General features: G+C 43.7%; 1 protein-coding gene and 1 pseudogene across 7 annotated transcripts in view; one reads left to right on the top strand and one right to left on the bottom strand.

Moving 5' to 3' along the window:
• Positions 1 to 7,733: 7,733 nt before the first annotated feature.
• Positions 7,734 to 23,712, bottom strand: part of Wnt10a (Wnt family member 10A) — a 35,539-nt gene continuing 19,560 nt past the window's right edge. Inside the window, exons 1-3 of one of the 7 annotated variants that reach the window (XR_010046421.1) lie at positions 12,903 to 13,824; positions 8,764 to 8,834; positions 7,734 to 8,432 (exon numbers count right to left, since the gene is read on the bottom strand). The gene's annotated coding sequence lies outside the window, so the exon portion shown is untranslated. The other 6 variants (XR_010046406.1, XR_010046413.1, XR_010046414.1 and 3 more) reach the window with 6 other exon arrangements.
• On the top strand, positions 18,572 to 23,649 carry LOC134475234 (large ribosomal subunit protein uL22-like; annotated as a pseudogene).

The raw sequence follows: 23,712 nt of genomic DNA, 5'->3' as shown, positions 1-23,712 counted from the left end.
ATCTAGCTTCAGGTCATTAATAACTTCATTCCTGAACTCGTCTATGAGGCTCTGGAGATAGCGCTTTATATCTATTGGTGCCATGTTTGCTATTGCCTACTTCTCAGGATTGGGGGCCAAGGGGCCTTTCTTGTTGCTGCCTCTTCCCATATTCTTTGTTCCTTATATATGCAAGCGTATATAGGAGGCCCAGCTTCCTTCCCTGTCGGCCACAGTCTGATTGAATTGCGTCAGCCAGGTGTTCCCACCCACCACAGCACACCAGGAAGTTACAGACAGGCAGCCTATGTGGGGCCCGCCCCTCCAGGTCAACCTACCAAGGGCTTCACTGCTAGGGTGCACCTTCAGGCACTGGGACCTGGGTTGTTCTAGCCTACTGGGTCTCAGCCAGCAGCGTCACGTAGGCTAGGCACTGCTCACCAATCCCACTTGAGAGGGGGATATGTGACTGAAGTCACTACAGTGCCCTGTTCCCACAAGTCTGTCCAGTCCCAGAATGTCTTCTGTTGGAGCTTCCTAGACCGTGGAAGAGTCCCAGTTTCTCTCACTCACCACAGGTGGATGCACGGCTCCCCGCCCGTCCTGCTCTCAACTCCGTTCACTGATTCCCTTTCTCAGAGCTTTTGCACATCTCTCTCCCTGCCGATTGAGACACAGCCGACTGAGACACAGTAGCAGCGGCAGGAAACCCAAATCGCGGCTTCCAATGTCGAGGGCTCCAGCTTCCACACTGAGGTTTTATCTGTTCGTGTTATAGCACCAGGATTGCATTCCCAGTTGGTTTCTCTCAGCCCAGTTTGTTCTTGGATCAGCAGGGCATATCTCTGCTTGCTTAGGAGTCCTCACTCCGCACCATTCCTGGATTCTAAGCTGGGTCTTTCAGAGAGCCTCCGTAGCTGCTGCTATCTGTCCGCCATGTTCTCTGATTCCCCTCCATCCTCTTTTTATAGGAATAGCCTGTCCATTTGCTTTTTTCAGTTTGTCATCCTGGAAATCACTCTTAACAGGACAGACAGTTATCTTATCCTTTATATTCTATTTTAAAAAGATATCAAAACTTATTTACCTAAAGTGTTCCTGATGAGTATTTAGCTTCCAATCTTTTGCTATTACAATGATGAGGTGAATACTTGGATAAAAATTATTTCACACATAAATGCATTCATCTGAAGATAAATATCTAGACATGAATTTGCTGGATTATGTACTATGTGCACTTATAATTGTGACAGATGCTGCCAGTTTGCCTTCAGTAGGGGTTGTACCAATTCACATCCTTCTGTCCCCAGATCTTTAAGGTAGTACTTCTCTCCTTTTTGGCAACTTAAACAAAGCCTGGAAAAACTATGATGAGTGTCTAGATGTGCTCAGGAACAGAGGTGAGTTACTTATCAACTCACATGTAAACTGGTACCAACACATACCTCTGTCCTTCCCACGGATGCTCCCACTTTCACCAGTGTTGGTGGGGCCAGACTTTTCATGCACAGCCTGGATTTCAGAATTTAGCATATGCAACTTGGTCATCCTGTCCACAAACTAGCCCTTCCTAAGTGGCTTCTCCCCATCTCAACCTGTCCATATCCCAGTCCTCCCTCAGGCCCCACTGAAGGGCTTTCTCCTCCATTAAACTTTATCAGACACGCCCGGGGAAAATGTGTCACTGCTCACACAGGATTTTGTTTACCTCTCAATCATTGCTTGAGTCACCCATAGGTAAAATAATTACCCATTTACCTGTACTTCACCCACCCTGCATTCTCTAAGAATGGAAGCCTCACCTTCACCTTTGGGTTTGCACCTCTGTACCTGGTACCTGGCCCATCAACCATTCATAGAAAAGAATGCTGAAAGGAAAGCAGGCCAGGACACAATTTTGCAGTATCTGGTGGCAAAGTCAGACAGCATTTATCATTTTCCTTTTCTGGTAATTTAGATAGGGTTAAAAATATAAACACTTTGGAATGTTTTTTTCTTTCTTTGTTGCTGGACTTTCTCCTTTGCCTAGAATCTGTCTTGTTCAACCCTGTGTCTTCAATGCCTAGAATGTTGCTCAAGAGACAACAGGTACTCCCTAAGTACATTCTGAATGAATCCATGTGCCTGACCCAAAGGAGCTCCCTTAGTAGTCAGAAATTACTCCCTGCTTGATGTGGCACAGGGTATTTCTAAGTCTTTCCAAAGCTTCAACTTAGTCTCTCAGGTGACCATTTTGTGCATTTGGGCTTTCTCTCACACTAATGCATATTCAAGTGCTTAGAAGGGTTCCAGCCACTTAGTAAGCATTCAGGAAACACTATTTTTTATTATGACTCCTACTAGCCCAAAGGTGTCCTCATCAGTTCAGCCCCTGTGCTGAGCTCTTTATCTCTCTCTCCACTAGACAGTGTGGACTCCGTCCCTAGAAGACAGCTGGTCAAGTGCATAGGCTTCTATTTACCAACTGTGTGATCAAGGGCCCATTATTTAACCTCTCAGAGGCTCCATTTCTTCTTCCTCTTCCTCTTCCCCTTCTCCTTCTTCTTCCTCTTAATTTTTTTAAAAGAGAATAAAACCAAACCAAATAAAACAGAATAAAGCCAATCAAAACAGAATAGTAAAAGCGATACAGAACTTCAAGTCAAGATAATAGGAAATTGGGCAGGGGTCCAGCTCAGTGGTATAAGTGCCTGCCTGGCAAGCACAAGGTCATGAGTTTGACCCCCAATACAAAAAAAAAAAAAAAAAAGATAACAGGAAATCAACAATGGCTACCGTAATGACTCTTGTTTTCTTCAATATCGCTGCCTATACCATCAGATATAATAAAAACAAACAAAACAGAACAGAATAAAATCAATTGAAACAAAACAATGGAAGTGTTACAGGACTTCAAAACCCAATAATAAGAAATTGACAATGGCTACCATAGTATATCATGTAATCTTCAAAATAGCTGCCCAAGCTGTGGCCCCTCCAGGGGGAAAACCATCAGCAGCTCCTGAGATCTGCGCCATGTTGGAACTTAGGATGCTGAGAAACCAAGCAAGCAGCTCCCCTCCCTGGTAAGCCGCTGTGGTGTGGCAGGTTGCAGCCCCTCCAGGAGGAGAACCACCAGTGTCTCCTGAGATCCACGCCATGTTGGATCTTAGGATGCTAGGAAACCAAGCAGCCAGCCTGCCTCCCTGGTAAGCAATAGTGAGCCTATTGGTGCACAGGATGAGAGTCTAACATCCCACTTTCCCTACCCACCCCCTCCTCTACTCCCTCCCCACCCCTGTTAGCAAATGGGAACCAGAGATCTGAGCATCTTTTGGGAGGTTGCCCATAGCAAATAAGGGGGGATTTCTTTCTACCATCTCTTTGAAGGCAAATATTTTTTATTACTGTTTTGCTTTATTCTGATTAATGGTACTGCTCTATTCAATATTCTGTTTTCATAAGTTCTATAATGTTCTGTATTTCATTTTATTTTGATATATATGATTTAAAGTACAACTATTGTGAAGATAACGAGATATACTGTGATACCTATTACTGTTATCCCAGTAACCTGCTGTGAAGTTCTGTACCAATTTCACTACACTGTCTCAGTTGGCTTTATTCTGTCTTGTTCTGTTGTATTTTACTACCTTCAAAATAAAAATTAACAAAAAAATAGCTGCCCATACCATCAGACATAATAAAATCAAACAAAACAAGAGTGAATAAAACTAAATCTAACAAGACAATGAAAATGACACAGGAATTCAAAACAAAATAATAGGAAATTAACAATAGTTACCAGCTTCCCTTTTTAGACATTTCCTTTCATATCAATTTCACAATATCTACTGTACATTTTTTTTTTTTGTCTTTTTCATTTTTATCGGTACCAGGGATCAAACTCACGACCGCCTGCTTGCAAGGCAGGTGCTTATGCCGCTGAGCTAAATCCCCAGCCCCTATTGTACATTTTGAATCCCACTAATTCCTTCAGTTTTTTAAGCTAGGGAGAGAACACGATCACCCATGAGTACGGTCTCAAATTGCATTTACCTGCAAGAGTCTCGAGATTATCCTTACTTACAGCTGAGTAGCTTTCCATTGTATAAAAATACCATTTCTTTCTTACCCATTCTGCGGTTGATGGGCAAGCTACTTCTGCTTTTTTCTAGTTTCCTGTCACATGGAACATTGTTTTCTCCTTTGACTTTTGGTCTACAAATTCCCTTTCAAGTTTAAAGTATTTCTTGTATACAGCATATTGATGGATCTTGATCACTCTGTTTTTCTTTTCATTGATGAACTGAGACCATCTACATTAATGGTTATAACCTGAATGTATTAGCCCGTCTTGGCCATGCTCTCCTCCTGCTGTTGGCGCCCCCCCCCCCTTCCCCCTCCGTTCACCTACATGTCCTGTTTGGTGATCCCCTTGTGCTGCTGTTCCTGGAGCCATGGTCATCTTTATTTGTACTCTAGAATATCCTTTAGCATTCTGTAGGGTTGTTTTGGTGGTCAGAAATTCCTTCAGTTGTTATCATGGAAGTATCTTATTTTTTCATCAATTTTAAGACTGTTTTGCAGGGTACATCAATCTGGATTAGAAGTTGTTTTCTTTCAGGATTTGAAACACTGCTTCAAGCTGCTCTTGACTTGATGGTTTATGTTGAGAAGCCTGCATGATTCTGATGAATTTTCCTTTATAGATGATATTTCTTTTTTCTAACAGCATTTAATAGTCTGTTCTTGTGCTGAATGTCTCAGATCTTGATTATTGTATGTCTGTGTGTAGATTTATTCTGGCTATGGCTAATTGGAGTCCTATATGCCTTGCTTATCTGTATGCCAAGTCCTGTTACCATGTTTGGGAAGTTGTCTACTATTACCTCTGTAAATAGTCTTTTTATGTCATCTGTGTTGACCCCTGATTTTTCATTAACACCTATCACTATTTTTCTTTGCATTGTCTTACAGCCACTCAATTGTTACTTCCTGGTTCCTTGGGTTTTGTTTTGTTTTTTGTTGTTTTGTTTCTTTTGACTGGGGATCAAACTCATAACCCAGCACATGCTCTACAGAAGTTTGTGCCACTAAGCTAAATTCCTGGCCCTTCCTTATTTTTAAGATTCTTTTTTTTTTTTCATGATTGCTAACTACAATCCTGTCCTCAATATCTGAAAGTCTGTCTTCAGTCTCTTTCAAATTTGCCAGTTTCTGGGGCTGGGAATTTAGCTCAGCAGCATAAGCACCTGCCTTGTAAGCAGGCAGTCGTGGGTTCGATCACTGGTACCGATAAAAAAGGAAAAAGGCAAAATTTAAAAAAATTTTTTTCCAGGTTTTGATGGAGTTTTTAATTTCCTGGATATCTCTCTGAATCTGTTTCATGCATTATAACTCCTTCCTATATTGTTCATTCAAGGTTTCCATCACTTTCTTATGCTCCTTTTTATCTATATCTTCTTTAGATATGCTCAGCAATTCTCTCATTACATTTGTGATTTCTTCTTTTACCTGAGATATTATTTCTGATCTGGTTACTTTTTACAGCCTCATGAAGTTATTTCTTTACTTCAGCTGCTATCCTTTGAGAGATTTCATATGTAACTTCCATTTTCTTCCATGTCTATATCTCCCAGACTTGTCCTGTGTGGGCTAGAGGTCTGAGATTGCCTTTTGTTCCTGCATCTTGATATTTTCCTGAGTTCTTCCTGACAAGCTGGCTGTGAGGTCCCAGGTGCTTCCCATGTTGGCTGCCACATTCACAGTGTAGGGGAATAGGCCAGGCACCTAGGTTTCTCTAAACCCAGGTTCTCAGGGAGGCAGTGGAGAGTGGGGCAGGCTTCTCCAGATCCACACAGCTTCACCAAGGCTTTCCCAATGGCCAGGGGTCTGGGGTGGCAGGGCTGCTTCTTCTCTTGGCCTATGTGGCTACACTGGGACGCCCCCAATGGGTACATTGGGCACACCACTATTACCTAAATGGTATTTATGGGACTCTCAAAAACATCAGCTTACACATCCTTTTCAAGTGGACAGGGAAGAATTACCAAAATGCACTATATTTTGACAATAAAAATTATCCAAGTCACACAGTGCATATTCTCTGATCAGAACAGAATTAAATTAGAACATTAACAGAAGGCTCTCTAGAAAATCCCCACATATTTAGAAATTAAACAACATTCTTCTAAATAGCTTATGAGTCAAGTAAGAAATTAAAACAGATATTAGTATTTTGAATTGAATAAAAATAAAACATGAGGGGCTGGGGATTTATTTCAGCGGCATAAGCACCTGCCTTACAAGCAGGCAGTCGTGAGTTCAATCTCCGGTACCAATAAATAAATAAATAAATAAAAACATGAGCTGGACATAGGGCCCACAACTCTACTCCCAGCACTCTGGGAACTGAGGAAAGAAGAACTAAAGTTGAAGCCCAGGCTGGACAACTTAGTGATTTAGCAAGACCCTGTCTCAAAAATAAAAATAAATTTAAAAGGGCTGGAGATGTAGCTCATTGCAAAGGCCCTAGGTTCAATACCCAATATCACAAAAACAAACAAACAAAAACCCAGAAATTATCAGAATGTCGGGGATGTTGCTAAAAGCAATACCTACGTGAGATGAACAGCACATAACCTTTTCAGACAGGGAGACCTCGAATGGATGACCTTAGCTGCTAGCTTATGAAACAAAGAAGAAAGGAGAAGGAAAAGAAGGGAAAATAATAAAGTAAAAACAAAATTTTAAAACAGAGAAATCTTTAAACTATTTAGGGTCATAATGATTACACGTTTACGGAGTTGGCACTGTGCTGGGGGCCAGGGACACAAGGAGAAGACGAAAAGCTGATGAGAGTCCGCCTGTACCCTGCAGCCAAGACTGCAAGTAAATGTCTCCAAAAGTCTTAATTGCAAAGATGGGGAGCTGTTCTGCTTTTGCAATGCTAGGGATCAACTAGGGCCTTGTGCATGCTAAGCCAGTGGCCCCACCTCACAGAGATGGGGGGAGAGCATGTATCAAAAGAATGCAGCTTTTCTGGGTAACATCTGAACTGCACCAAGGCAGGAGAGGACTAAAGGAACCCCAAACACACAAGCAACAAAAGAACAGACAAATTGGATTTCTTCAAAATTATAAACTTCTGTGCTTTAAAGACCTCATCAAAGTCTGGGGGTGTGGCTCAGTGACAGAGCACTTGTCTAGCATGTGTGAGGCTCTGGGTTATCCCTGGTCCTGTGGAGTGGGGAATCCAAGCTACTCAGGAAGCTGGAGTTTGAAGTCCGTGTGGCAACTCAGTAAAAACCTGTTGAAAACAAAATTTACAGGGAGAGGGTGCTCAGTGGCAGAGCACATGCACAAGGCCTTGGTTCAAGCCAGGGCTACACACACACACACACACACACACACACACACACACACACACGACAACCTGAGTAATGGGAAAACATTTAAATGTCTGCAAAGCATATATCTGATAAGGGACTTCTATACAGAATAAATGAAGAACTAAAATTCAATAATAAAAAGATAACCCCATTTTTAAAATGAGCAGAAGATTTAAACAGACAGCCACAGAGCTATAAAAATGGCTAATAAGCATGTAAAAGGATGCTCCACGTCATTTGCATCAGGCAAATGGAAATAAAAATCAAATGAGACACCATTTCACCTCCAGGATGGTTACAATAATCTTTAGATGGAAAATAACAAGTGTCACAGGGTGTATTAATTTGCTACAGCACATAACAAAGGAACCACACACTGAGTGGTGTAAGCAACAGAAATTTATTGTCTCACATTTCTGAGTACCAGATGCCCACGGTCAAGGTGTCACTGGGGCTAGCTCCGTTGGAAGTTGCTGTGGGAGGACTTCTTTCAGGATGCTTTCCTACCTTCTGGAAGTCTCCTTGGGCAGTAGCATCTGCTAAGCTCAGAAAATGATGGCACCTGGCATACACAGTATTTTTAATGGAAACAGACAAACAGTCTGGGAAGCAGCCTCAAAACACAAAACCCCTTTTTGATCTCCTGCCCTGTCCTGCTGCCTGCTGTCCTCACTTTCTCGCCCCAGGCAAGCCCTAGAAACTAGAATTCCTCTTTTTTATGGCAGATCGGAGAAACTAGAATGCTTTTCTCCCTGAGACACCCATCACAGCTGTATTTCCTGGGCTGGGCATGAAACGTTAACCTAACTTATACCTTCCCCAACTGAGTAGCCGCTGAGCATGCAGGAATTAGGATGCTCATTCCTGAAGGGTCCTTTCCCACACCAGAGAGGAAGAAATGCTACCACAGAGCGCACGAGGAAGTTGAGCAGCCTGGCCTTGATGGGTTTCCCGGCTCCATCTGTTACCGTTAGTTCATATCCTTCTTGTCCCATCACACCTCTCCGTGGCTGTCCCTACTTCATCCAACCTCAGCATAAATTTAGACAGTGTCTTCCGCTGTATCTTTGGGTCTTCACTCTGAAGCAAAATAAAATTTTGATGCAATAAATATGTTACGCTTTTCTTTTACTAGCCTGTCTGTTTTGTCATATGAGGGTCAGCTGAGTCCTTTTTCTGACTCCTACACAGTATAATTTGTCTTCAGTGGCGTTGTTCCTGTGTGTTTGTGTGTGTGTCCCGATTTCCCCTCTTTACAAAGAACATCAGTTATACTGGATTAGGAATCTAACTACGCCAGAGTAACCTCATCTTAACTAATTACATCTGCAATGACTACTTCCAAATAAACTCCCCATTTGGAAGTACTGGGGGTTGGGACTTCGACATGAATTCGAGTGGGGAATACAACCTGTAACAGCAAGGATGTGGAGAAACTGGAACCCTCATTACTGCTGATGGGAATGTAAACTAGTGCAGCTGCTGTGAAAACAGAATGGCAACTTCTGAGAACACTGAACACAGAGTTATCGTATGACTCAGCGATTCCACTCCTAAGAATATACCCAGGAAACTGGAAACATATGTTCATACCATCACTTGTACCGGAAAATAGCCACTTAACTCATCATAGCCAAACAGTAGAAACCACCCAGATGCCCTTCAACTGATGAAGTGGGTAAGTGAAACATGGCATAACATACAATGAAATATCATTTGACAAAAGGTACTGATACCAGCAATAGCACGCTAAGCGAAAGAAGCTGTTATAAAAGACCACATGATGGGGCCAAGACTATAACTCAGGGGCACAAGCATCTGACTGGAAAAGAGCAAGGTTGTGAGTTCGATTCCTAGTACCAATAAATAAATAAATAATAAAAAGATCCCATGCTTCATTTATAGGAAATATCCAGAATTGGCAAGTCCATACAGACAGAAAGTAGATCAGTTGTTTAGGGCTAGGCACATTGTAGGGGAAAGCAAGTGGTTATTAACAGAAACGGCTTTTTTCTGGAGTGAAAAAGTTCTAAAATTGATTGTGGAGACAGTCGCAAAACTCTGAATATTCTACATTGTGCACTTTAAGTAAATTTTATAAAACTCCTCTTTCTTCTTGTGTATGTGCACATGCCTGTATGTATGTGATTGTGTGTGTGTATTAAGGACTGAACCCAGTGTCTTCCACTGAGCTACATTCCCAATCTTTTCTTTTTAATTTCAAGACAGATTCTTGCTAAGTTATTAAGTCTCCTGGGGTGGTTGTGAATTTGCCATCCTCCTGCCTCAGCCTTCCAGGGTGCTGGGATCACAAATGTGAACTACCATGCCAACAAATTGCATGAATTTTAAGGTATGTTGAAATATATCTCAATAAAGCAGTATCAATAATATTGGGGAATATCAATAAATATCAATAAATCAATGGGGAGAAAAAGGAAGAAGAAAAATATTTCAGCAAGGAACAAAAATCAGGCTTGTAATTCCAGCATCAGATACAGAGGTGGAGGTTCCAAATTCAAAGCCAGCTGAGATACTACAGGGAGACCCTGTCCAAAAAACTAAAGTGGGGATGGGGAGGTGGAACACATATCAGTACTATCAATGGGAGGTGAGCTCTAGAATGGCAGAAATGTGTGCCACTCTGTTCCCTGTGGTATCTCCAATACAACAATGTCTGTTAAGTAGCACTTATAAATAAAATAGCGACTGAAGGCACATATGTGAAGGCCTTGTTATCAGGGCCGAGCAGGACTCTGGAGAAAGGAAAAATGAGTACATTTGGACTGGGGTAACACCAGAGACTGGGGCCAGTCATGTGAGTCTTAATCCTAAAAGCAGTGAAGATCCACTGAAGGAGTTTAAATGAAGGCTGACATTTGAAAAGACCACTAGCAGCAGGAAAGAACAGATTAAGGCCTGAAAAGTTGGTTTTAGCAGCGAAGTTGTTAGTGACCTTGGAAAAATCAGCTCAGGTGGAAAGCTGGGGTGACTAATTTGGGGAAATGCAAAGGAAACGAACTGGCAAAATTATACTTATGCTTGGTAAGGTCTCTCCGTACTCCCCACCAGTCTCCAGGGAAACAGACCAAAAATACACTTGGCTTGAGAATTAACAAAAGACATGTTCCTATGCATATTCACACACAGCCGGCTCACCGGTCTATTCTGTTTTTGGTTTTTTTTTTTTTAAAGGGAGGGTGAGACAGGGTCTCAATATGTAGTTCAGACGAGTCTTGAACACACTGTGTAGCCTTGGCTGGCCTCAAACTCATGCTGATCTTCCTGCTTCAGCCTCCCATGTACTGAGAATACAGGTATCCAACCATCCTTCCCAGCAATCAGTTTATTCTGATTCTATTTAAGAGTCGCATACTTCTATCCCTAACAGAGGGAACAGTTGCTCAGGGGTGCAGTTGCTCAGGCTTAATCTTCACTGCAGGGGTGGGAGGACACAGAGAAGGCTGCTCTCATCTGAGATGTGAGGGCACTTCAGAAACCAGCCTGCCCTTTTGCCTTTACTAGGCTCTCCTACAACCAGAACCCAAAGCAGGTCAAGTGGGTGCACTTAGGCCCTACCCCCTGAAGATGGTGGGAGGTTTTAGAATAGGGCAATTACCCCTGGTGTGAACTGAGAACCCAAAGATTCGGGTTGTGCCAGTCAAAGCCACAGAAAAGCAACATAACCACTCTGAGCTGCCATTTTCTCAACAACTAAGAGAAGAAACACATGCCCTGCTCTAATCAGAGTAGTCAGGAGGGAGCAAAACTATTTAAGGGCAGATTTAGATTTTGTGAGGCCAGAGCTTTATGTAAATTCATCTTCAAAAACTGTGTTTCTGAGAAAGAGAATTGCTATGTTGCCTAGGCTGAGCTCCAACTTCTGGGCAAAAGCAATTCCCCTGCTTCAGCCTCTCAAGTAGCCAGGACTAGAGGCACAAGCCACTACACAGGGCCTGGCTTCATATTCTTTGAGGGTCTCTTTAACAATTTTCTGGAATTTCCTAGGGAGAAACTAAGAAGCTCAATGTTATGGTTTAAATCTAAAATGTCCCCCAAAAGACCCAGGCATTTGGAAGGTGACTGGATCACGGGATTCATCAAAGAATTCAGTAGCTGCTGGGAGGAGGGTCTCTGAGGGTGTGACCTAGAAGGTACATTCATGTCCCCAAGACTAACCCTCAATCATTTAGTCTTTTTGCTTTCATGGCTGATCAAAATGTGTTATTACAGTGATTCCTCGTTATCCTTTGAGGATGCATTCAAAGAACCCCTGCCAAAGGCCGCCCAAAACTTCAGACAGCTGCCCTAGGGTGATGTATTTTCCAACACATATAACATATCTATGGTGAATCAGTCACAGTGAGAATAACATTGTTTGTGGCAGTGCATACCTGTAATCTCAGCACCAGGGAAGCTGCAAAAGGAAGATAGCCCTGAGTGTGAAGCCAGCCTGAGCTACATAATGAGTTCCGGGCAAGCCTGCACTCCCTAGGGAGACTGTCTCAAAAAGCCAAAAAGTAAATAAATAAGAGACTAACAAAAATAATGAAATAGAATGATTATAAAAACATGGTATAATAAAAGTAATTAAAAACTTACGAATTATTTTTGGAATGTTCCATTGAACATTTTTGGACCCAAATTGGCCACACATAGCTGAATCTGAGCAAGTGTAAAAGGAGAGGATTACTGTATTGCTACCTTAAAAGATTCTTTCAGGGGCTGGGGATTTAGCTCAGTGGCATAAGTGCCTCCTTGCAAGTGTGCAGTTGTGAGTTCAATCCCTGGTACTGACAAAAAAAAAAGTCAAGATTCTTTCAGCTTTCCAACTCCTTATTTTAGAATAGCTATCAAACTTAGGGAAATCTATCAAATTTTTTGTGGGTTGCCCCACCCCTAGTACTAGAATTGAACCAGGGCCTTCACAGAGTTACATCCCCACCCCTTTTTTTCCAGCACCTTTTAAAATTTTGTTGTTTTTACTTTTTTAGGTGAGACTCTGCTAAATTGCTTAAACTGGGCTCAAACCTGCCATAATCCTGACTCAGGCTCCTAGAAATGTTGGGATTATGGGCCTGTGTCACTAAACGTAGCTTTCAAACTTTTCTTTTCTTTCTTTCTTTTTTTCTTTTGGTATGGGGATCCAGCTGGCAACCTTGCGCTTGCCAGCAGGCGCTTATACCGCTGAGCTAAATCTCGGGCCCTTCAAACTTTTCTTATTGAGCTGTATCAGAGAATTTCACATTGTCCTGTGCAACAGCTAGTCTTTCAGGTGAAAAGACTTCTGGCACATTTAGGTCACATTTGCAATTCACTGCAGTGTGGGTTATGAGGTATCCCTACTTAATTCTAGACACTGGGAAGGCTAGCAATAACTTAATCCACATGAGCCATATAACTGTATCCCACAACACTCTTAATTCAGAGCATTCCCGACAGTAAAATCAAAAGAAAAAAAAAAAAAGCCCACAGCCACTCCAATGCCCCCAGATCCGAGAATTCTCAATAGAAAAAGACAATGGTCTTTACAAACTCGAGGAGAAATACCTTCGTTTTGCTAACGTGTACAAACAGGAGAACGTGAACGTGTTGCTAAGGCGCCTTCCACAGTCACAGAAGGGCCCGGGACGTGACGCTTCTCCGCACCGCGGTGCGGGCCCCGGCTCCGCGCGGCCCAGCCGCAGCTGGCGGGGCGCCGCTGTTCCGCAGAGGCGCCGCCGAGCTGCTTGTAGCTCGGAGGAGGAGGAGGGGCCTCAGCGACCCGGGTGCCAGCGCGTGGCCAGGACAGTGGCGCTCCCGGCCGATCTCCACCCGGAGGTCCCGGGAGGCCCCGCTCCGCCCTCGCTTAGCTTTCAGCAGACAAAGGGTCCGGACACAGCCCTGAGCCCTGCCTGGAGTTCAAAAGGAGCGCGCGGCCCCGCCCGGCCCTCACTTCCGGTCTGCGCGCGCGGCCGCTGAGTCTCGCGATGGCGCGCGTCTTCTCGCCTGCAGCTGGCGTGGGTGAATCCGCGCTGGCTTTGTGGTGCTGGCTCCTCGGGTGGCGTTTGGTGAGAGGGCCCGTCGCCTGGCCGGTTTTGTAGCAACACGGACAGAGTTTAAGGTTACCGGTTCGTTTTAAAATGCACCTGGTCCTAAGGTTCCGATAGGGAGGCTAGGAGCTGCAGCGGCCTAGCGTGAGCGCAGCAGCGCAGCCCTCCTGGGGTTCTGCCTGGGGTGTGTGATCCAGGACTCAGATGCCAAATCTCCTCACGCGACGTGCCCGATGTCTCATGTAGTTCCCACAGTAACTCCCAGGGAATGGCAAGGGCTTTTTACACTTTATGATACAGCTGGGCAAACTGAGGCTCAGAAAGAGTGAAGGAACATGCCAAGGATCAGAGTAAACTGTCACCAAAGCTCTCGAATTCTTAAACCAGGTTTGGTAGCACACTCCTGTAATCCCAGCACTTGGGAGGCTGAGGCAGGCGGATCATTGCAAATTGGAGACCACCCTGGGCTACAAAGTAAGCCGAAGGCCGGCCCGAATTGCATAAGCTACCCTGTCTCAAAAAAGTAAATAAAACAAAAACACAAAAAATCAACTCAAATTCAGACTCTCTCAAGGCAATCTGAGGTCTCATTTCTGTAAGGTCTACCTGTCAGATTCCTAAGGAGCACTGCAGGTCCGGGCTATGGGCCCTCGAAGACTGGTGCATAGGAAAATCCAGACACTTTCTTCACTGTGTGACCTTGAACAACTTGCTTAACCTTTATGAGACTGGTATTTTTCAACCGATAGATGGAATTGTAATAATGTATCATCAGATTATTGGAAGATATGTTTAGTGTCCACTCCAGAATAAATTCTCAATGAAAACTATAGTTATTAACAATCTTTGTACACCCCCTTACATGTTTTGCATTGTTCAAGTGTAGGAAGTACTTAATAAACCATAAGTGAATGAGGAAGAAGTCAAATAAGCCTGGCCAGACACCAGGTCATCCCCACCTCCAATCTCCTGGTCTCTTCCTGGATGTGGAGCCATCTCAAAGGGCTTAAAGTGGAGGATGACTGTTCATCCTAGTTGTGTGTGTGTGCGTGTGTATGTATTACTCTGTTATTGAAGCAGCATACCTAAACGTGTACAAATGTTAAGGATACTTAAGTTTTACAGAATGAACCCAGTAGTGTAACTATGCAGTGTGATCAAAATTGGTGAATATTTTAAACTTTAAAAATATTTATTACCGTAAAAAAAATCACATTGCTCTTAATCCCTCTCAAAATACTCCCCCTCACTTATCTCACCACTCTTGCCACTTTCTGAGGCCGCTCTGGAAATCCTTTTTGTGGCTGTCTCAGTTCCCTGAAGTTTAACATAATTATCTTTCACATTCATTTTGGCTTTGGGAAAAAGCAAGGAAGGTGTATGCCCACATACCATACTATCTTTATTTGAAATCAATATAAACATTTTGAATTGACTCAGGGCATCAGGGCAGTCACAGAAAAAACACACACACACACACACACACACACACACAAAAAAAAAAAAAAAAAAAAAAACCCTGCCAGAACTGCTTCAGAAAGTGGCAAGAAAGATGGAATAGGGGCTGGAGATTTAGCTCAGCAGCATAAGTACTTGCCTTGTAAGCAGGTGGTCGTGAGTTTGATCCCTGGTACCAATAAAAATGAAAAAAAAAAAAGATGGAATAAGTGTGCTTGAAGCAAGGGGGAGAGTTTTGAGAGATTTGTGGCAAAGTGTCCACTGTAAGAATTTTTGTTAGTTTTTTTACTTACCTATTCACCATAATTTTACACTTAAAGGAGCCTGATGAAGAAACAGAACATTACCATTCTCAGAATCCTTCCCATGTTTCCTTCTGGTCACTTTTTGCTTTGCAGGGATAACCACTATCCTGTCTACTAACACCTGTAAAATAGTTTTGCCTTCTTTTGCATTAGATTTAACTCAAATCCTACAGCTGCATTGTCTAGCAACTTCCCAGATCTCCATGTGTCATTGTCTTCAGTAGGAGTCTCAGAAGAAGCCTGATAGTCACCCTCCACATGGTCAGAGCTGCTGCCCAATGCCACCCATCTCATCACACCTGCTGCTTCTCGGCCTGCCCACTGGCTGTGGTCTGGCCCACCTGTGATGTCTGTCCTCCTCACGCACACCAGGGGAAGAAGCACTTGTGCTTCTTGCTCCTGGCCCTTTTGTAAGAGGTGTCTGTGCTCCCATGACCTTGTCCTTGCCATTATATCCCAGATCTTCCCTGCTCCACCAAGCAGGCCCTGAGAAAGTGGAGGATGGGAATACACTGAACCACAAGATGGTCAGGCCCAGCTTCATATTATTTCAAATAAGACTCCTGGGCCTGCTCTGTTGCATGTCCCATTTACCCATCCAGCAAGACCTCTTTTTCACTCAGGGTAGTGAGCTCATGGGCCCCTACCGGAAGTCCAGCATTCCCCACTAGACATGGCTGCATATGTTGGAACGCCAACTGTGTCCATCCAGAGAATTCCCAGTGTCACGCTGTCACAGGACAGGACTCAGGGGTCTGGGCTATCTACCTGCAGGGGGCAGTGTTTCCTAATCTTGCAAAGCAGCCCAGTCAAAAGTCCCATTACACGGATATTATCCTCAGACCCCTGTTACGTATGAGGAAAGCAGGACTCAGAGGAGTTTAAGGGACTTGCCAGAATCGTGGCATTCATAAGTGACAAGAATGAGGTCCAGTGTGCCATTGGACACAGGTCTAGAAGCTTGGGTAGTGAGACGAAAGGGATCCAGACAATTAGATGATTTTCCTATATTAGGTCCTCAAAGCAATCCCAGAAGGTAGGTATTTTTATTTGCGTAAAGCAGATGCAGATGTGGAGGTCCAGAGAAATTCACTGTCTTCCCCAAGGACATGTGAATAATCAGTGATGAAATAAGATTTAACTGCTCAGGGCTGGAGGTTTAGCTCAGCGGCATAAGTGCCTGCCTTGGAAGCAGGCAGTCGTGAGTTCAATCCCTGGTTCCATAAAAAGGAAAAAGCCAAAAAAAGAAAAAAAAAGATTCAACTGCTCCTACCCTACAAGCTGACTGCAAATGCTCACTTTTTCCTCTGCCCTATGTCAGGCAGAGGGATATGTGTTTATGTGTGTTTCCTAGGAATCAAACCCAGGACCTGAGCTACATCCACAGCCCTTTTAAAAGTAATTTTATTCTGGGACAGGATCTGGCTAAGTTGCCCAGACTGAGCCAGAACTTTCAATCCTCTTGCCTCAGCCTCCCAGAATGCAGGAATTACAGGCATGCACCACCGCGCCCAGTTTCAGCAGTGGAATTTGGACACACCAAGACATGAGTGGGCACACAGCTATGACCAGACAGTGGGGGGACACTCCCAAGGAGCCAAACGTATACCACAAAAAGCCTTTTCAGTTCTGCTACTAACAAACCACCCCAAAATGTAATGGCTTAAAATAGTTCGTTATGATCTCTCACAGTCCTGGGGTTGAGCACATTTAGCTGGGGGTTCTCAAGCAGCTGCTGTGAGATGGAGGCTGGTGTTGGAGCCACCTCAAGGATCAGCTGGGCTGTGTGTCAAGGTGGCTCTTTTTAATCACACATCTGGCCCCTCATCTGAAGCAACTGGAACAGACAGAAAAGGCATTTTTTTCTCCTCACTGCCTTCACATGAGGCTTGGACTCACTGTATGGTGGTCTCTGGTAGACAGAGCTCATTCTTGGTGGCTGACTTTCCCCAAAGGAGACATTCCAAGAGCTTGAGACAAAGGCCGCAGGGATTCTGGGACCTCTTTTCCTCGGCAGTCATGCAGCACAACTTTCCCAGAGTGCTTTTGGTGAAAATGAGTCACGTGCCATCCCAGATTTGAGAGGTGGGACAACACATTTGCAGCATGGTCCAGTATGGGCCATCTTCAGAGAGCAGCTGTTACAGGGGCTGCGACAGGACATCCTAGGTCAGAAAACTGCCTGCAGTCATTCTTTGGTGGAACACAGGTGCAAGGGAGAAAAACTGTGGGTGTTGGGGGTTGATGAGGGTCTTCTGTTTGTGGATACACATTGGGGTCTTCAGCTTCAAAGCATCTGAGCCCCTGTTCTGTGCTGGTGGACCCTCTCTAGTGTGGCTCTCACTAGGAAGTCAGATACTTGCTCCCTTGACCCCTCACAGGAAGTTCACAGCCAAATCAATGCTACCCCGCAGGACCCTGATCTTGAGTATGTGCAGGGAGGCAGCACGTATGCAGGTCATAGTTTATCCCAGAGGCAGTGAGAGTCCACGCTCAGGTGGTGGGAACCGGTTGAGGGTAACCTCCAGGGAACTGGGGCTGCAGCCCCCTAATCGAGCTGTGTCTAGGGCAGGATAGGGCTGAGATTCTGGCTGCCCAGCTTCTCTTGGCGCCTGCCTCCTTCCCATGCTTCTTTCGTGAGGCTTCCTGCCAATTCTGTGAACTGTCTGATATCATCCCACGATATTCCTCCTCTGCTTAAGTAGACTAGAATCCTTTTCTGTTGTCTGTAATTAAGAACCTTAATTAGTACAAAGACCTACTGAAAGCTTCAGTCAGAGGAAATGACATGATCATTATGGGAGAGGAAAATAGAAATTGCTGATGGACATGGAAAAAAGGAACGAGAGAGGGTAGCTGGAAAGCTGTTGTGATCTTAGAGGTCTGGGGGACTCTGGTATTGACTGTGTGACTAGAGTGGAAGAAAGGGCAGATCCTGACCATTAACTGAATATACAAATGAAAAGGGGTGGATAGAGAATATGCAAATGACAGGAGCTCCACAGGGCTAGCAGTTTTGAAACTTGGTGACTGGGAAAATTATGATGTTGCCAAGAGAGACAAGCAAATCAGAGAGACCTAGCTTGCAGGGGAAGGTCATTCATTTATTCACCAAATATTAAATGCCAGCTCTATGCCAGAATCTGAGAAGCACCACGAAGATAGCTGCAAACAAAATAAGGTTTTGATCTTTTAATTAACAAATACATAAGACAATGAGCCTGCATCCATATAGCTTTGGTTAGTGGTGCCATGGACCCACAGCAAAGCATGTCAAGCTGGCAGCTGGAACTTCTAGAAAGATTCTCGGAAGGAAAGCAAGAGCTAAAAACAGTTAGTATCATTTTCATAAGCACTTGTGCATTCATTTGCTTTTATTGAGTACCCTCAATAAAAGCAAATACACAGTACCACTCCTGGCACCATGAAGTATGATTGAAAAATATGGTGACAGCAGTCGTGGTGGCTCATGCCTGTAATCTCAGCACTCAGGAGGCTGAGGTGGGAGAATTGTGAGTTTGAGACCAGCCTGCGCTACAAAGTGAGCTCAAGGCCAGCCTGAACTGCATAGCGAGACCCTGTGTCAAAAAAGACCAAAAAAAAAAAAAAAAAAAAAAAAAAAAAATATATATATATATATATATATATATATATATATATTATATATGGTGAATGTTTAAATTTTTAAAGTTTATTACAGTAAAAGGCATATTTTTTTTTAAAAAAAAAGACATTATGAGAAGGGGATCTCTTGATGGAGAGAGGGGAGGGGAAGAGGAATGAGAAGAGGAATTAAGATGTGTTCTGTACACGAACGTACCAACTCTCCAGAAGGAACATAAACATTATGTACTGTAAATACGTACAAATAAAAATAAATAATTTTAAAAGGCACATTGCTGTAAGATGTGAAAGGGTTTTGGCCCAGACAGGACACTGTAGCCAGGAAAGCCTCAACCGGAAGCAGGAAGCCCCTATTTCCCCCACACCTGGAAATTTACATATGGTGCCAAACCTAGGACCAATGGGCTACCTGTGCATCCCTAATACCCTCCTTAGGCTCCACCCCAAACCGAGGCTATTTACATACCCCCTCGGCCACGTGTGGGCTAGAGAGATCACCAGTCGCCAGCAGTGGGGGTGGTGCCAGTCATCATCTCTCCGTGTTCTCAGAATAAAGGCCGCTTTTTATTTTATACTTCTCATCTTTTGGAAATAATCCTATCAAGATGAATGTGTTCTCACTTGGAACGTATTCATCAATCTTGCAACTTTCTTTTTCTATCATTTTTTCCCCTCTTTAGTTTTTTAAAACAGGGTCTTACCATGTAGTTCAGGCTACTTTGAACTCACTAGGCAGCCCATAGCCACCCTCCTGCTTCAGCCTCCTGAGGTCTGGTGCACCACCAGGCCTGGCTTCTTGCCACGTTCTGAAGCAATTCTGGAAGTTCTCTTTCAGGAGTACCTTTAGTTTCTGTATCTTGGCTCCCTTGATGTCCTAAAGCGATTTAAAACGTTTGTCTTTCAGGCTCATTTTGCCTTTGGGGAAGAACCAGAAGTCACAGGATGCCAGAGCTGGGGAATGAGATGGGTGAGGACACACTGATGCTTTTACAAGCTGCCTGTTGGGTGACGCTGAGTGGCATGGTCACCAAATTTGTGAAGACACTCAGAACAGATACTCTCAGACCTGCTTCAGAAAGTGGCAAAGACAGTGAGATAAGTGAGGCTGAAGTGATGGGGAGTATTTTGAGGGGGATTAATGACATAATGCAATGCATCTTTTACTGTACAACATTTAAATATTCACTGAATATTTTGATCAGATCATGTAGAAATGCAGCAAAAAGTAAACAATCTCAGTTTTCTTGAAGTTTCTAATATAGAATGTACAGGAAGAAAGTAAAATGAGTCAAATGTGTATACTAAGAAGAAAAATAAAGCAAAGGTAAAAGGAAATTTGCTATTTTATGTATGATATTCTTATAAGGAGATATTCGAGCAAAATCTTGAGTGAAGAGAAGCAACATCACGTAGCTATCTGGGGTGACACCCACTTCATGCAGAAAGTGTAATAAGTGCAAAGGCCCTGAGGCAGAGCAGTGTTTGATTTGTTCATCAAGCTTCCAGAAGGCCTGCCCTTGCTAAAGCAGATGGACGATGGAGACCAGTAAGAGATGAGTGAAGCAGGTAGTGAAAGGGTTTTGGCCCAGACAGGACACTGTAGCCGGTAAAGCCAAGGAGCTCTTATCTCCCCCACCCTTAGGAATTTACCTATGGCGCCAAAGACCAATGGGCTACCTGTGCATCCCTAATGCCCCCTTAGAGTCCACCCCAAACTGAGGCTACTTATGTGACTCACTCCACATGTTCCACGGAGAGATCATTGACCCCAGGGTGGAGATGCCACACCCCAGAGGATTGGGGTGTCTGCCCCGCATTCTCAAAATAAAGGTCATTTATATTTCATACTTCTTATCTTTTCAGCCGCTGCCAGTCCCCCACAGTTCTATCAGGTAGCAGGGATCCAGATCCTGTGGGGCCTTATAAGTTATTGTAAATGCTGTGTTTTGGCCCTTATTCTGAGAAAGATTTCAGAGAATCTTGAACAAAGGAGACATACATAACTCACACTTTAAAAAGGTCACTCAGTGGCTGGGGATTTAGCTCAGCGGCATAAGTGCCTGCCTTGCAAGCAGGCAGTCGTGAGTTCGATCCCTGGTACCCATAAAAAGGAAAAAGGCAAAAACAAAAAAAAAAAGTCACTCAGATGTGTCAGTCACAGCACTGCTGGCGGGGGGAGAAGCAGAAAGAAAGCTGTACAGCCTCCCATGTGCCTCCTCTGCCTGCGGGAGAGAAGCAGAAAGGAGGCTCTGTCTGCTGCCTCCTCCACCCCATGAAATATCCAGCACGTGAGCTGGGAGAGAAGAGTTCCCCCAGACCCCTTAAGCAGCTAGCTAATCTGGAGGAACACAGACTGAGATGATAACAACAAGGAAGTAAAGAGACAACCTAAGGTTTGTATTGTTTGACTGACTTTGCAAGCCCATAGCCGTTATTCTGAGCAACTGTCTAGAGGTTAACAATATGCAATGCAGCAACTGTTGTGGATTCCCTTCTGATTTATCAGTGTTTGGTTTTTATTGTTTTGTTTTATTCCGTTTAAATTAAATATAAAAAAAAATAGATCACTCAGAATGCTGCTTACAGAATAGACTGAAACAGACAAGGCAGAAAAGGGGGGACCAACTAGTAAACAACTATTCTCAATCAAGGGAGAGATGATAGTGACTTAGACTAGGATGGTAATGATGGAGAAGATGACATACGGTCAGACTCTAGACACAAACTGCTGGAAAAGCAAAGGATCTGCTCATAGATTAGGTGAGAAGCTCAATAATAAAAGAGTCAAATGACTCCATGGCTTTTAACTGGAAGAGCAGTTGTCACCTAACCTATGGAAAAGGAGATTGAAAACTGTCTAAAGTGCCGGGACTGAGTGGAATTGTTCCAGCCTAACCCAGGACCTTCTCACTGAGCTACATCATTGGCTCTTTTTTAATTTTTTATTGGGGTCTCAATAATTCACTAAGTCGTCTGTGTTAGGAGCCACTGGAGCTGGAGATCGATCACACTCGTGGGGCGATCACACTCGCAAGGCTGTCTGGAGATGGCTCCGATTTGTGCAGATATCGGCCCCTCCGATGTACAGGGGTTTTCTTGGCAGCAGCTCTCACTCTGGTTATTCACCCACAGCGTATAGGAAAGGAAAAAAAAACAAGTTTACTTGTGCCAGCTGCAGAGTTGAGGGACTTTTGTCTGAGATTGCTCTGCTGCTCCTGAGGGCAGCAGTCATTATCTGTTGCTTCAACAAAACCTTCGAGGGCCGGGGATATAGTCCAGCAGCACAGCGCCTGCCTGGCAAGTGTGAAATCCTGAGTTGGTTCCTGGTACCCAAACAAACAAACAAACAAAAAACTTACTACCTTGTCTCCAAAGTGTAGATGAGGATATCATTTGGCCACTTGGTATAGATTTAAAACTGAGAGGGAAGAGCCAACCTATTCCAGAAAACTTTCAGCAGGGTCTGCCACGGTCCTGTAAACAGGAGGGGTGCTATGGCTTGGAGAGCCTCCCTGAGACAGTCCAGCCCTGCTCAGCTCAACAGCCTTCTAGTGGCCGTGTCCTGATTTGTGGTTTTCTGATTGTTGTTTAAAAAATACTCTCACAATAGGCAATTTCAAATAACCAATATGACACCAACCAACCTGTAAAACTTGTAAACGTTCAACATGTGGCTCCAGCATATCACTGTCTCACTATGGCTTCTGTAATTTGTCTTTTTATTTATATTTATATTTATTTTTATTTTGGGGGGCCAAGAATCAAACTCATGGTCTTGCACTACTGAGCTAAATCCCCGGCCTATAGTAAGTCTTAATATCTGATAGTGTAAATTCTCAAATTCTGCTGCCTTTCAAAATTGTTGTTTATTTTAGAGATACTTGCTTCAAATTCATGATCAACATAGCTTTACATTTATTTAGATCTTTTTTGCTTTCTTACACAAATTTTTCAATACGTTGACACTACGTGTATCTTATTAGTCATATATGTAACTGTTGTATGGTTTTTTGTGCTGTTGTCTTTTATAAATTCCTATGTAAAATAAAGTGGCTCTTCCTGTAAGTGGCTTGAAATGACCTGTGAAAATGGTTTGCTGCTCTGTTGACCCAGAAAATCATGCAAATCAAGAGGCTCAAATCTCTGTGCTCACTTTAAGAACACCCCTGAAGAGGCTGAGGATTTAGCTCAGCAGCATAAGCACCTGCCTGGCAAGAGCTAGGTCGTGAATTAGATCCTCAATCCTTGGTACAAAAAAAAAAAAAAAAAAGATTTAAAAAAGAACACCCATGAAACCGCCCAAGCCATTGAGGGTGCACACATCTAAAAGGCCGTCATGTATCTGAAGGATGTCACATTAAAGAAGAAATGTGCAGTGCTAGGGATTTAGCTCAGTGGCATAAGTGCCTGCCTCTGTCCTGCAAGCATGAGGTTGTGAGTTCATCCCCCATACCACCAAAAGAGAGAGAGAGAGAGAATGAGAGAAGCACTGTGTGCCATTCCAGCATTACAATGCTGGAGTTAGTAGGGATGTGCCCAGGCCAAACAGTGGTGCTGGACCAAGGGTCAATGGCCCAAAAAGAGTGCTGAATTTTTGCTGCACATGCTTAAAAATGCAGAGAGTACTGCTGAACTGAAGGGTTTAGATGTACATTCTGTGGCCATTGAACATACCCAGGTGAACAGAACACCCATGGCAAGTCACCATATTTACAGAGCTCATGGCTGGATTTACCCATACATGAGCTCTGCCTGCCACAGTGAGGGGATCCTTACTGAAAAGGACAAATTGTACCTAAACCAGAAGATGAAGTTGCACAAAAGAAAAAGATACCTCAGAAGAAACTGAAAAAACAAAAACTTATGGCACAGGAATAAATCAAGCATAAAATAAATGCAAATAAAAATTTTTAAAATGGTGGCCATGGCTACAGAGGTGGC

The sequence above is a fragment of the Cavia porcellus genome, unplaced genomic scaffold (genome assembly GCF_034190915.1).
Source record: "Cavia porcellus strain 051 isolate PalLab524CR breed Dunkin Hartley unplaced genomic scaffold, mCavPor4.1 scaffold_1, whole genome shotgun sequence".
Classification (NCBI taxonomy): domain Eukaryota; kingdom Metazoa; phylum Chordata; class Mammalia; order Rodentia; family Caviidae; genus Cavia; species Cavia porcellus.
Note: the sequence above shows the minus strand (reverse complement) of the source record. Positions and strands in the feature narration are given on the sequence as shown.